General features: G+C 40.6%; 1 protein-coding gene across 1 annotated transcript in view; it reads left to right on the top strand.

Annotated features, from left to right (window-relative positions):
• The window catches only part of LOC150080197 (uncharacterized), a 214,170-nt gene that overhangs the window by 59,471 nt on the left and 141,776 nt on the right, over window positions 1-12,923 (top strand). The gene's annotated exons all lie outside the window — the stretch shown is intronic.

The following is a 12,923-nucleotide window of genomic DNA, read 5'->3' as shown; positions in this document are numbered from 1 at the left end:
GCCGCTTGCAAATGTATTTTTATTACAGGACTGCTTATAAGCAGTATTCAAAGTGGAAACTTGGGTTCAAGGTCCTCAGATTGTGTTTTGTCGATCAAATTAGTATTTCCTCATCCATGATGATTCGTAACTTTCGGTTTGTGAAAAATCTTATGGTACTCTTCGGTCTGTTTATCACACAAACATGGAAATCTTTTCTTTCAGGAAAGAAGCGTTCTCCTCCTTGTGTGCCCTGTAATCTGAAAGTTTTTCTGCTCTTCTCTATTTCCTCTTTCTTCTTGATGTAGTCAATCTTACTATCCTAATTAAACTGCAGTTTTATCTCTCTCTTTCTCTCTCTCTCTCTCTCTCTGCGTTGCAGATTTCCTTGCAATTCCGTGCAATGGTAACCTGTGTATTATGTCTGATAGGATAAGTAGTAGTAATGGAGGCATGTGATGCAAGAAAGCAAGCGTATGAGTTTGTAGCATCAGCAAAAAAAAAAAAAAAAAAAAAAAAAAAGAATTAACACATCCATTAACACATCCTCTAAAATTTTGTCCAGTTCCTCCTTGAATTTATTTAAGCTATCAACTTCCACAACGACAGATGGAAGTTTGTTCCAGCAATTAACCACCCGCTGGCTAAAGGAAAATTTCCTCATATCTGTTCTACAACTGTCTTTCCTCAATTTGAATTTATGCCCCCTCAGGTTCGTAATCTGAGCCAAGCAGAAGAATCCCACCAGAATTCATATGCTCAATCCATTCAAGGCCTTATACACCTCAATCATATCATCTCGCAGGTGCCTAGTCTCCAGCCGCTGCAATTTGTAGAATTAAGCCTTTCTTGGTAAGAGAATCCCATTCGTTCTCCGATCTAAATCCCATCGAATACATATGGGACGGTCTAGGGAGACGCCTAGCTGCACGTCGACACCCACCAGAAAATGTTCACCAGCTGAAGATGGCGTTGACAGAGGAATGGACGATGTTACCGCGAGAACTTACCAACAGCATTGTTCTAATTATGGACAGGCGGTGCAAAGCCTGCATCAACATTAGGAATGGCCATATCTCCTATTCAGGACTTCCCTTTGTTCCATCTTTGGCAGTGATGCATCTTTATCATGACAGCCAGTGCTATGTTGCCATTTTTGAATAAAGTCCCTCTGTACCATTTGTGTGTGTGTTGTTTTTTCATCATTTCTGTACCTCACGAGGTTCCTTTTGTATGCTTTTCCCATATCCAGGCCACTCCTATGAGAAACTACAGGTGACAACCTGACTGGACCTTAAATTTTATTCACCAGTGTATATTAAAGGAGACGGCAAAGGAACTAAGCAAACCCTTAGCCATAATTATGAGAGCATCCTTGGACTCAGGGGAGTTTCCCACGGACTGTGCAAATGTAACCCCAGTGCAAACGTGCAAGTATCCCCAATGATGAGATGTGCAAATGTATCCCAATTCACAAAGCCGGATCGAAGGGTGACACGAGTAATTACAGACCAGTTAGTTTAACTTCTGTTCCGGTAAAATAACGGAGTCTCTGGTTAAAGATGCATTGCAGGATTATCTAGATAAGACTGCAGCAATAATTCAGACACAGCATGGGTTTGTTAAGGGAAAGTATTGTCTGACAAATTTTATTGGATAGTATGATGTGGTTACAAAGGAACTGGATGCAAAAAACAATTTTGATATCATATACTTGGATTTCAGGAAATCTTTTGACGCTGTTGCGCATGGAAGATGCGCAACAGCGTACAAATTGGAACAGAATAGCATTAAGGGTAAGTTGCTACAATAGATAAAAGGGTGGTTGAGTGAGAGAAGACAGAGGGTGGTAATCAATGGACGCTGCTCTTCGTGGACTAATGTTATTAGTGGAGTTCCACAGGGTTTTGTGTTAGGCCCACTGCAGGTTTGTATATTTATCAATGATATCGATGAAGGTATATCGGGCTTAGTGTCGAAGTTTGCAGATGATACAAATGTTGGCAGGGTTGTTAATGATAGTAATGGCAGTGTGCTACTACAACAGGATCTAGAAAATTTGGGCAGATGGGCTGAGAAGTGGCAATTGAAGTTCAACATTGACAAATGCAAAGTACTGCATATGGGTAGAAGTAACCCCAGAGGAACGTACCAACTGTGTGGTCCGACACTTAGAGTGGTAGAAAATGAAAAAGATCTGGGAGTAATTGGGCAGTCAGATATGAAGTTTTCTGCGCAATGCAGACAGGCGGCAAGAGCAGGTTATGGGATTTTGTCAATGATATACAGGAATTTTGCTAGCAGGAAAAAGGAGGCGATTATTTCTTTGTATAAGGCAATGGTCAGGCCACGCTTTGAGTACTGAAGGCCTCATTTTAGTAGGCTTAATTTCCAAATTTCAGCGGCTGGAGACTAGGCATCTGCGAGGTGATCTAATTGAGGTGCTGAATTATGATGGGATTCTTCCACTTTCTCAGATTACGAACCTAAGGGTGCATAAATTCAAATTGAGGAAACACAGCTGTAGAATAGATGTGCGGAAATTTGCCTTTAGCCAGCGGGTGGTTAATTGCTGGAACAAACTTCCATCTGTCGTTGTGGAAGTTGATAGCTTAAATAAATTCAAGAAGGAACTGGACAAACATATGCTTCATAAGCTCATACGCTTGCTTCGTTGCATCACATGCCTCTATTACTATTACCATAATCACCTCCCTTTTCCTAATAGCCAAATTCATGTATATCATTGACAAAACCCCAAGACCTGCTCTGGCAGCCTGTCTGCAGTGCTCAGAAAACTTCATATCTGACTGTACAATTACTCCCAGGTCTTTTTCATTTTTTACCACTCTACGTGTCGGAAAATCAAGCAAATTGACCAGGGAACACAGGCAATTTACAATCGTAATACATATATGGGATATATAAGAGTTGTTGTTTGTTTGTTGTTTGGTTGGTTTTTAGGAGCATTAGCAACTAAGGCCATATTGCTCCGGGATATGCGGTGGTCATTCCTTGACCTTTCCGCATCCTCCGTATTTGGTGGTGACGGGCTCGAACCCCGGTTTAATCAAGAAGCGTGTGCTGCGCACTGCTGCTCCTTCCCACCTGGCTACGGAGGTGGCAGGGATATATAAGAGATTACGGATGGCCCAAATAATAATTTGAATTAATATTTGATTTTGTACCTTTCTATTGGACTTTTGTACACGCCTATCCTAGTATGACATCTGTGTTGTATGAAAAAAGGAAATAATTGGCTGCTAAATCTTAGATCAAGAGTCAGCCAGGAAAAATTTCACTTAGAAGATTCATACTCGCTTTTGTATGAAATGTTACCTCGTAATGTTGATACAATATCTAGTTTACGTGGTGAGTTTCTTCCAACTGTGGTCCAATCTCCAAAATAATCTCATACTCTTCTACATTCACTGAAACTGTTTATCCGTTTTTATTTTCGAAAAAGCAATGCTCACATGAAACGCGAGTTAAATGCTGCACTATTCATAATGAAGTGATCTACCTAGCCTGCACAAACAAGCTCCCACTGCGCATGTTCAAGCGAAAGCACTAGCGAAATGTGTCAGTTGTTTCTGACAGGCCCTATACAATCCGATTTAATCATACCATCGTATATCTTAAGAATTAATCCAGTAGAAAATCGTCTAGTGGTAACAAATTTCTTCCAACTTCCCATTCCTCAACTCATCGACAGTACTAGAGCAATGGTTCTCGTTTAAAACTGCCAATCTATCGTACAGTTCAGAAGTAAACCTCACTACATTTATAAAGTTTTCATTGAAGTCTGCATGAGGATATCTCCTTACATCTGTAGAATTTTTTGAACAGTCTTTTAACAAGCGCAGTACTCTCCGAATTTCAGCTTTGTACGTAAACAAAAATCATTAAAGCACCAGGGTTTCCGAGGGAACGTAACATCTGCGTGGTTATTCCTTTCCAAACCGTCTAGTAATTCGACGATTCGTATAGTTTTACTGACTTTCAGCAGCACCGAAATTGTTTTCCTTCCTTCGACTTTCAAAGTTTTAAGAAGAGATTAAACTATTCTAAAACTAATATATTTTTTACCAACTCTTTATGTGTTTTCTGCTTTTTTACAACTTACAGAATTGCTTAGCGGAATATTCTATATAGGAATAACACTCGCATTACTCCCAGGAAATATTAAGCTATTAGTGGTGGTAATCTCAATAACTGTTTAGACTCTTTCTTGTGACATTGTTGCTTAGTGTTAAATTAGAAGTGGGTTGGTTAGATTTCGCTAGCGATGAGGTATCTGTAAAGTATGTATTCAGTGGTAGAACCTGTTTTTAGGGATTAAAAACCCGGAATTTCTGGGAAATCGTACAGCTCTCTCCCAAGGCCGCATTATCCGGCCTTGGGAGAGAGCTGTACGACTAAGACAAGAATCCACTCCAGCCTTCTTAACATGGTATGAAAAATCAGAAACTCTATCCACTTGCCACCTGCGATGGCATATTAAAACAAAAAGCTTTTTAAAACATTTCAGCGGTTTTCAGAAAGATAATACCTCATTTAGTAAGTTTAACACCAGACTATCCTTTTGGGAGTCTTCCATATCATTCCACTTCCTTTTGGACATTGCCTTCTAAGTCTATCGCAGGATCTTTTTTTGTTTGTTTGTTTGTTTTTGATTTGAGATTTTTTTTACAATTTAATGATTCATGGTGTATAAGATTACAATTAATAATAATAAGTTCTCCTTCTCCGTACCTTCCTGGGAGATATATACAGTAAAACAGAATGGAATAAAACTCAAACCTTCGCAAAGAAGCTGCCTGTAACACTAGATAGCCTAGAACTTGTTCCTTCGGTTAATGTCCAAAGTACTCTACGTATAATTTCAACGGAATTATTCTCTTATTGTTTTTCATTTTTTGTTTTATAAATATTTCTAGGAACTGATTTATGGTGTCACCTTCCCGTTTTCTTCGAGAGGTATCTAATGGTTACCCATCGATCTTTGAATGTTTAATTTATTTAACAGAATTTCTTTAAATAATGACTGCAAAGAATAAACTTTGTTTAAATATACTGTCAGCCATTTATTTGGTTTATATCTATACTATCCTGTAATATGCATGTTTAAACGAAGCAAAATTAAAATATGTAGCACATTCTTTTCTAATATTTTGGATGGAGATAATTGGAATTTTGTGTCAGACATTCCCGAAGGCAACGTCTGGTTCGATCACTGAAGTTGAATGTTGCAGTCTGGTGTTCAGCTGCTGTTTTCAAACATCTAGGAGGTGTTTGGCTGCACCAGAAGAATGCGTCTGATGAGTTCCATTGGATCAATACCAGGAAACGTCTGGCCAAAACAGTTTTCAACGATAACTGGGAGTTAAATAACGTTGTGATAACAGAAAGGAGAGTGGAACAAAAATTGTTGAAACTAAAAGTGAAAAAGGCACCTGGCTGAGAGAATCTACCTAATCATTCTAAAAGGAGGAGGAAAACAGGTAAGCAAACCATTACCTATCATTCTGAGAGTATACTTGGGTTCAGTGGAGGACCTTGGGATTGGAGAGGTATAAATTGTTTTTCCTATTCGCAAAGGGGGATTAAAGGGAATATTGTATAATTACAGACCTGAAAGCTTAACTTCTGCTCAAGGGAAAATAATGAACTCAATAGTTAAAGACAATGCAAGATCATCTTGAGAACACTGCAGTTATATGGCACTCGCATCAGGAATTTTTAAAGCAAAGATTCTGTAGGAGCATGACCACCCTGATTAGCTACTTTGTTTGCTACGTATAACAAAGGAACTGAATGCAAAAAACAATTTTGATTTCATATATTTCTTTTTCAGAAAAGCCTTTGATACTGTTGCACGTAAAATACTTCTTCACAAATTGGAGAAGTGTGGCATTAGGAGCAATTACGGCTATAGATAAAGGGAGAATTGAGTGACAGAAGACAGAGTGGTTATTAACAGGCACTGCCCTTCTTGGACTAATGTTAGTGGCTTCCCTTAGAGTTTAGTTCTGAGCCCCTTATTGTTTGAAGTTTGGTTAATGGCAAGAATCGGGATATGCTACTACAACGGGACCAAGAGAAATTAGGCAGAGAAGTGGCAAATAATAAATATCGATAAATGAAATATTGACAAATGAAAAATTAATAAATGAAATATTGGTAAATGAAAGGGACTGCATATGGATGACAATAATCCCAGGATAACGTACTAATCAATCAAGATAGTTGATAATGTAAAAGATATGAAGTTCTCTGATCAGCTCAAACAGGTTTCTAGGACAGTGCATGGGGTTCTGTCAATGATATATAAAATTTTATAGGGACAAGTAGGTGATTATCCAGTTGTAAAATAAAACTACCTACAAATATAGAAACCACATTTTAGAAAGGATATAGAGTTGTTGGAACGGTGCAGAGAAGAAGCAAAAGATTAATCATGGGCACAAAAAAGGCCCGCTTCTCAAGAAAGACTTCTCTTCTGTAAATTGCAACGTCTGGAAACTAGATATCTGCGAGTAGATCTGATTGAAGGTTTTAAATGGGTTGAGTTTACTCAACCCATTTAAAACCCTAAAAACTGAATAATGATGGCATTCTTACTCTTTCGGGACGACCCATACACAAATACACAGGAACATAAATTTAAATTGGAAGAGATTTCAGAGGATGGACGTGCAGGTTATCTTTTTAGAAAAACTACAATCTGATGCTGTGTAAGGAGGTAGTTTGACTAAATTATTAGAAGTGATGGATTTTTATTTTTTTGCTGTCGCTGTATAAGCTTTTTCGTGGATCATTTGCCACAACTAATACTAATTATCTTCAAACTTCGGCATATTTGAGTGTTCAGTGTGACACGGAATACTGTCATGCTGTAGGATTTTTTCCATATAACTTCATCAGTATATAGTAAAGTTCTCCACAATGTCACAGTATACATTAGAATTCTTGCTTTCATAAAGCAAAGCCAATTGGCCTACATCAACGACTGCGAAACAATCCCAGTCATTAGGCTACCATCAATAAATTTCATTGTGGATACTTCATGAAATTGTTATTGTTCCTAGGGCATTCGCCAATCAGACGCTTCGGTCCGGCTCTTTGACTGCCAGTGTTATTTTAATGAAGTTCATGAATGGTGTTAAGTAGGTTTAAGTAATTGCACACTTATCGCTTGAAGGTCTGGTGACTCGAATTTTTTGAACCACTGAGTTTCTCAACCACCGAACGTCATATCACTGCCATACGGTGCTTCTTGCAGTTGACTGGTAGTAACCCATTTTCTCCTCAATGCAACAAATGACCATATGACCAATGTAGCATCCATCTTTAACTCGCCACACCAGGTGGAAAAGATACGAGTTCGAGTCAATTCGATGAAGTGAGGAACTTTTGTGAGCACTTTTCACAACGTGGCTGAGTTATTCGGTTTTAGACGAGGGTAGCATGGTTTTTTCTCCCGGCCGGAATTTTTTTTTTCGTCCAGAAAAACAGAAAATCGACCACAGAACACACGCAAATTATAGACAGTATATACAGTCCAAAATGGCCTTAGCCACTGATACTCCTAAACCCTACAACAATATAAACAACACCAAGGATCTCTTTAGATGAATCGAGGTCATTTATTCATTTTATGCTGCTTCCAGCTACTTATACCTGAGACTACTGTCTTTAAGCACACCACTTTCACAATCTACATGCAATGTGATCTCTGTAGTAGTAGCAGCAATACATTTGTGTGAAAAACTTAAGGACCAGTCAAGTTTTCAACTGTAGCTTCTCATAGGAGTGGCCTGGATATGGGAAAAGCATACAAAATGAACCTCGTGAGGTACAGAAATGAAGGAAAAAACACCGACGCAACAACGGAAACAAAACGGTACAGAGGGGCTTTATTCAAAAAAGGCAACATAGCACTGGCTGCCATGATACAGATACATCACTACCAAAGATGGAACAAAGGGAAGAGGTTGTCCTGAGTAGTCCATATGGCCACCCCTAATGTCCATGCAAATTTTGCACCACTTGTCCATACTTAGAACAATGTTGTTGATAAGTTCTTGCGGTAACATCGCCATTCCTCTGTTAGCGCCATCTTCAGCTGGTGAACATTTTCTGGTGGATGTGGAAGTGCCGCTAGGAGTCTCCCCAGAGCGTCCCATATGTGTTCGATGGGAATTAGATCCGTGGAATGGGAAGGCCAATTCAAAAGAACAATGTCCTCACTTTCCATAGCATATCAACAGCTGCAGTGCGATGGGGTGTGGCGTTATCATCCACAAACACGAACACTGGGTCAATGGTAGTTCGGAACAGACGCACATGGGGAAGGATTACCTCAGTACAGTAGCGTGCACGGGTTACAGTACCGCCTTCCAGTATCTGGAGTTGTGTACGTCCATCCAAGATAACGCCTCCCCAGACAAGATCACCTCGACCGCCATATCGATCCCTTTCAGTGATGTTTGCGGGGTGAAACGTGTGCCAGCCTCTCGCCAGATTAGCTGACGTCCAGAATCGGTGCTGGGACTGAATCTACTCTCATCACTAAAGAGTACCTTACCTCATTGCGCTGCTGTCCAGTCCTTGTGTTCGATGCACCACTGTAAACGGTGTCTCCCATGGGCAGGTGTTAAAGGGACACAGCGTGCTGGCCGTCAGGCAAACAGTCCACCCTTTTGGAGTCGCCTGCCCACAGTAAACTGTGATATCCTGCGTCCTGTGCAGCTGTTTTGCAATGGATCACGCTGTCTGGTGTCTGTCTCTCTTGGCCTGTAGGAGTATATAGCTGTCATTTATCATTGGGCGTTGTTTTTCGTGGACGATCACCACTGGTCATTCGAACAGCTGTACATGTCCTTCTGAAGGCCAACCACACACGTGAGACGATGCTATTGGCGATACTCTGCAGCTACACTGGTCGCACTTCGACCTTCCTCGAGCTTCCCAATTATTCAACCCCGGATAAAGTCATCCAGATGTTGTCTACTGGCCACTTCGTTGTCTGAAACCAATCATTCGGTAATTTGCACATAACTGCTGAATTGCTGCTTTTATCTGTTTGAGCCCTCTCATCACGATTCAAATTTTTGCATGTGCACCAGCTTTCTACTGAACGGCCGCAGTTATGCAAATCACCACAGGTTGTTTAGTTTGATTTTTTGGTTGTAACCTTTAGAAATAGTGTAGGTCCTTAGGTTTTGCACACGAGTGTAGTAGAGACATATGATGCAAGAAAGCAAGAGTATGGGCTTATGTAGTCAGCCAAAAAAAAACAAAAAAAAAAAAAAACAATTTCACACAGCTCAGCCAATCCCTCTAAGAGTTTGTCCAGTTCCTCCTTGAATTTATTTAAACTATCAACTTCCATAACGGCAGATGGAAGTTTATTCCAACAATAAATTACCCGATGGCTAAAGGATTTCGCACATCTATTCTACAACTGTCTTTCCTAATTTTCAATTTACGCCCCTTCAAGTTCGCAATTTTAGCAAGCGGAAGAATCCCACCAGAATTGAACGTGCTCAATCCATTCAAGGCTTTAACACCTCAATCAGATCACCTCGCAGGTGCCTAGTCTCCAGCTGCTGCAATTTGCAGGCAGAACTTAAGCCTCTCTTGGTAAGAGGATCCCTCTGTGCCGCTCTCTATCTTGTTGCCTTTCTCTGTACTCGCTCAAAAAAACTCTACATCCTTCCTAAAATGAGGCCTCCAGACCTGTATACAGTACTCAAGGTGTGGCATAACCATTGCCTTATACAAAGGAATAATCACCTCCTTTTCCCTGCTAGCAAAATTCCTGTATACAATTGGAAATACCCCATTACCCGCTCTAGTAGCCTGTCTGTACTGTCAGAAAACTCCATATCTGACTACACAATTACTCCTAGGTCTTTTTTCATTTTCTACCACCTTAAGTGTAGTACCACACAGTTGGTACGTTTCTCTAGGGTTACTTCTACCCATTTGTAATATTTTGCATTCGTCAATGTTAAACTTCAGTTGCCACTTCTCAGCCCATCTGTCCACATTTTCTAGATCCTGTTGCAGTAGCACACTGCCATTACTATCATTAACAACCCTGCCAACCTTTTTATCATCTGCATACTTGGACATTATCCCTGATATACCTTCGTCAATATCATTGATAAATATACGAAATAACAGCAGGCCCAACACCGAACCTTGGGGGACTCCACTAATAACATTAGTCCACGAAGAGCAGCATTCATTGATTACCACTTTCTGTCGTCTCCCACTCAACCATCCTTTTATCCATTGTAGCAACTTGTCATACTGCTCCAATTTGTACTGTAGTTTTCATGTGCAACAATATCAAAAGCTTTCTTGAAATCCAAGTATATGATATCAAAATTAGTTTTTTGCATCCAGTTCCTTTGTAACCACATGATAGTATCCAATCAAATTTGTCAGACAAGACTTTTCCTTAACAAACCCATGCTGCAGCGTTGCAGATTCTGCAATGCTTCTTTAACCAGTGACTCCATTATTTTACCCGGAACGGAAGGTAAACTAACTGGTCTGTAATTACTCGAGTTACCTTTTGATCCCCTTTTGTGAATTGGGGATGTATTTGCGCATCTGCAGTCCGTGGAGATTTCTTCTGAGTTCAAGGATGCTCTCATAATTATGGCTAAGGGTTTGCTTACTCCCTTAACCACCTATCTTTAATATAACCGGATAGATACCATCCAATCCCAGGTGTCTTTCTTATGTTTAACTTCAACGATTTCTCCCCCACTTTGCTCTCAGTTATTACAAAATCATTAAATTTTTTTCTGTTTATACTCCGGCACGACAACCAAGTCAGTAGAGTTTACAATAAATCGTCAATACAAATATTTATCGTATTTAGTAGTCACGGGCTTGAACCCCGGTCCACTCAAGGAACGCGTGCTATGCACTCTCGCTCCTGACCACTGGGCTATTAAGCTCCCTGTTAGAGTTTAATGAGCTTCTGTCTTCCACTTCCTTAAAGAATTCCTCATATGTGAATGTAGCAGGATCATCAACAGTCGAACCATAGATATCAAGTGGACCAATCTAATTCATTCCCTTCCTTCTAGAGTTTATATACATAAAGAAGTCCTTGCTGTTTTTCTTAGCATCCTTTGCCAAAGATTTCTCTTAATCTGCGTTAGCTTGTCTAATCTTTATTCTGACTTTATTACAGACTAGCTTATATCAACCACGGGCTTCTGTGCCACCTGATAATTTATATGCATCCCATGCATTTTTCTTCTCTGCCACGAGTCTCATGCCGACCGGGCTAGCCGGGTGGGTAAAGTTCCTGCCTGGCAACTCAAAGGTCGCGGGTTCGTACCCCACCTCGGGCTTGGATCAGAGTACTGCAAAAATCTTTGGAGGTGCATTATGGCCATAGAAGCCGATGCGCCAACAACTAACTAAAACAAAAAAAAAAAAAAAAAAAAAGAGTCTTATTAGTTAATCTGACATGAATTTAGGCCTAAACCTTCAACAGTATTTCTTAATTGGTTTGAAAACTTGTAGCTTACATGATTAATTCTTTGAATGCTCACCATTTAGAATTTGCTGTTGGTGATATAAACAGCAAATTCTAAATGGTTGGTCCCATTGCACAGAATGAAAAACTGTCTTAGATCAATGTATTTTATTGTTTACTGAATTTGATACGATGGAGGAATATGCACCACATAGCCTCACTGATCACTGATATATGACCACTTACCTAATATCGTGTTGGGCTACGGTTCACACGAATAACGGCCGATATTCGCTAGGCATTGACTCCACTAGATGTCGGAATACGTCCATAGGTATCTGCAGCCTATATATATATTCTTTTCTAAAGCGGCCCTCGGACTTAGTCCATCTCTTCCTGTATAGTTTGTCTTAATTATACAGTTGTCTGTCAAAGTCTTGGTACCCGTTCCTAGTCAAGTGGAGCCGGACCTGGGTCTACTACACTGTCTGTGCTAACCGTACCAAAAATCCCGCACCCACCGGTAGAAGTCCTAGACCAGTGGGTGCCAGCAATCCCGCTCCCAGGCTGCCCAAATCTGAAAGCTAAAGCTACCGTTATTATTATTATTATGGACTTCCTTCTATATCCACCTGATAAAATGAATTTGCACACAACCTCTGCAAAACAGGCCTGTGTGGCAGACCTCTTCGCCACCGGGGAGCAGCCAGCACCTGGACAGCTGCTCCCTGATGGTCGTCCCTAGGCATGTAGTACCGGGCTGGGGTCTACTGTTCCGAAGTGCCTCATGTACTAAACTCCCGCACCCACCGGAAATAGTGCTATACCGGTGGGTGCCTGCGATCGGTACCTGGGGGGTAGCAAAAAATAAATAAATAAAAATAAATAAATAAAAAAAATAAAAGTTGTTCCATATGCACCAGGGGTCTTCGATCTTGCCTGTAAACATTTCCCATATTAAGCAACCACAGCCACCTGCCAGGACAATGGCCATCATGCATGGTGGGTTCATGTTTCTTGTACCACACATAAAGGCGTCAGTTGCCATGTTGTGCCAAGTATTCGGACTTATCCGAGCGGCAAACTCGTTTCCATTTCTTTAATGGCCAAGCAGCATGCTGTTGACACCACAGCATTCGTCCACAACGATGTTGAGCGGTAGGGAGTGGGTGTCTCTTGGATCGGCTGCTGTGGAACCTCATAAGTCTGATTGTGTGGCGCATTGCCATTTTGGATATTGTTCTTGTATTTCGCATATTGTATTGCTATGTCAACTGCTATACAGTGACCTGCCGTTCAGCCGCAACGCACTGCACCCATCGCCCACTACAAACATCCACCTTGCATTATCCTTTACTGTTCTGTCGGTGAGAGGTGGTTTGACCCGTTCGATACCATTATTTGTATGCCTTATCCACAGTGGGCTGCGCGC

This window comes from Mastigoproctus giganteus, chromosome 9 (assembly GCF_048544385.1).
Source record: "Mastigoproctus giganteus isolate SK-2022 chromosome 9, ASM4854438v1, whole genome shotgun sequence".
Lineage (NCBI taxonomy): Eukaryota > Metazoa > Arthropoda > Arachnida > Uropygi > Thelyphonidae > Mastigoproctus > Mastigoproctus giganteus.
This window is presented reverse-complemented; position numbering and strand designations above follow the sequence as displayed.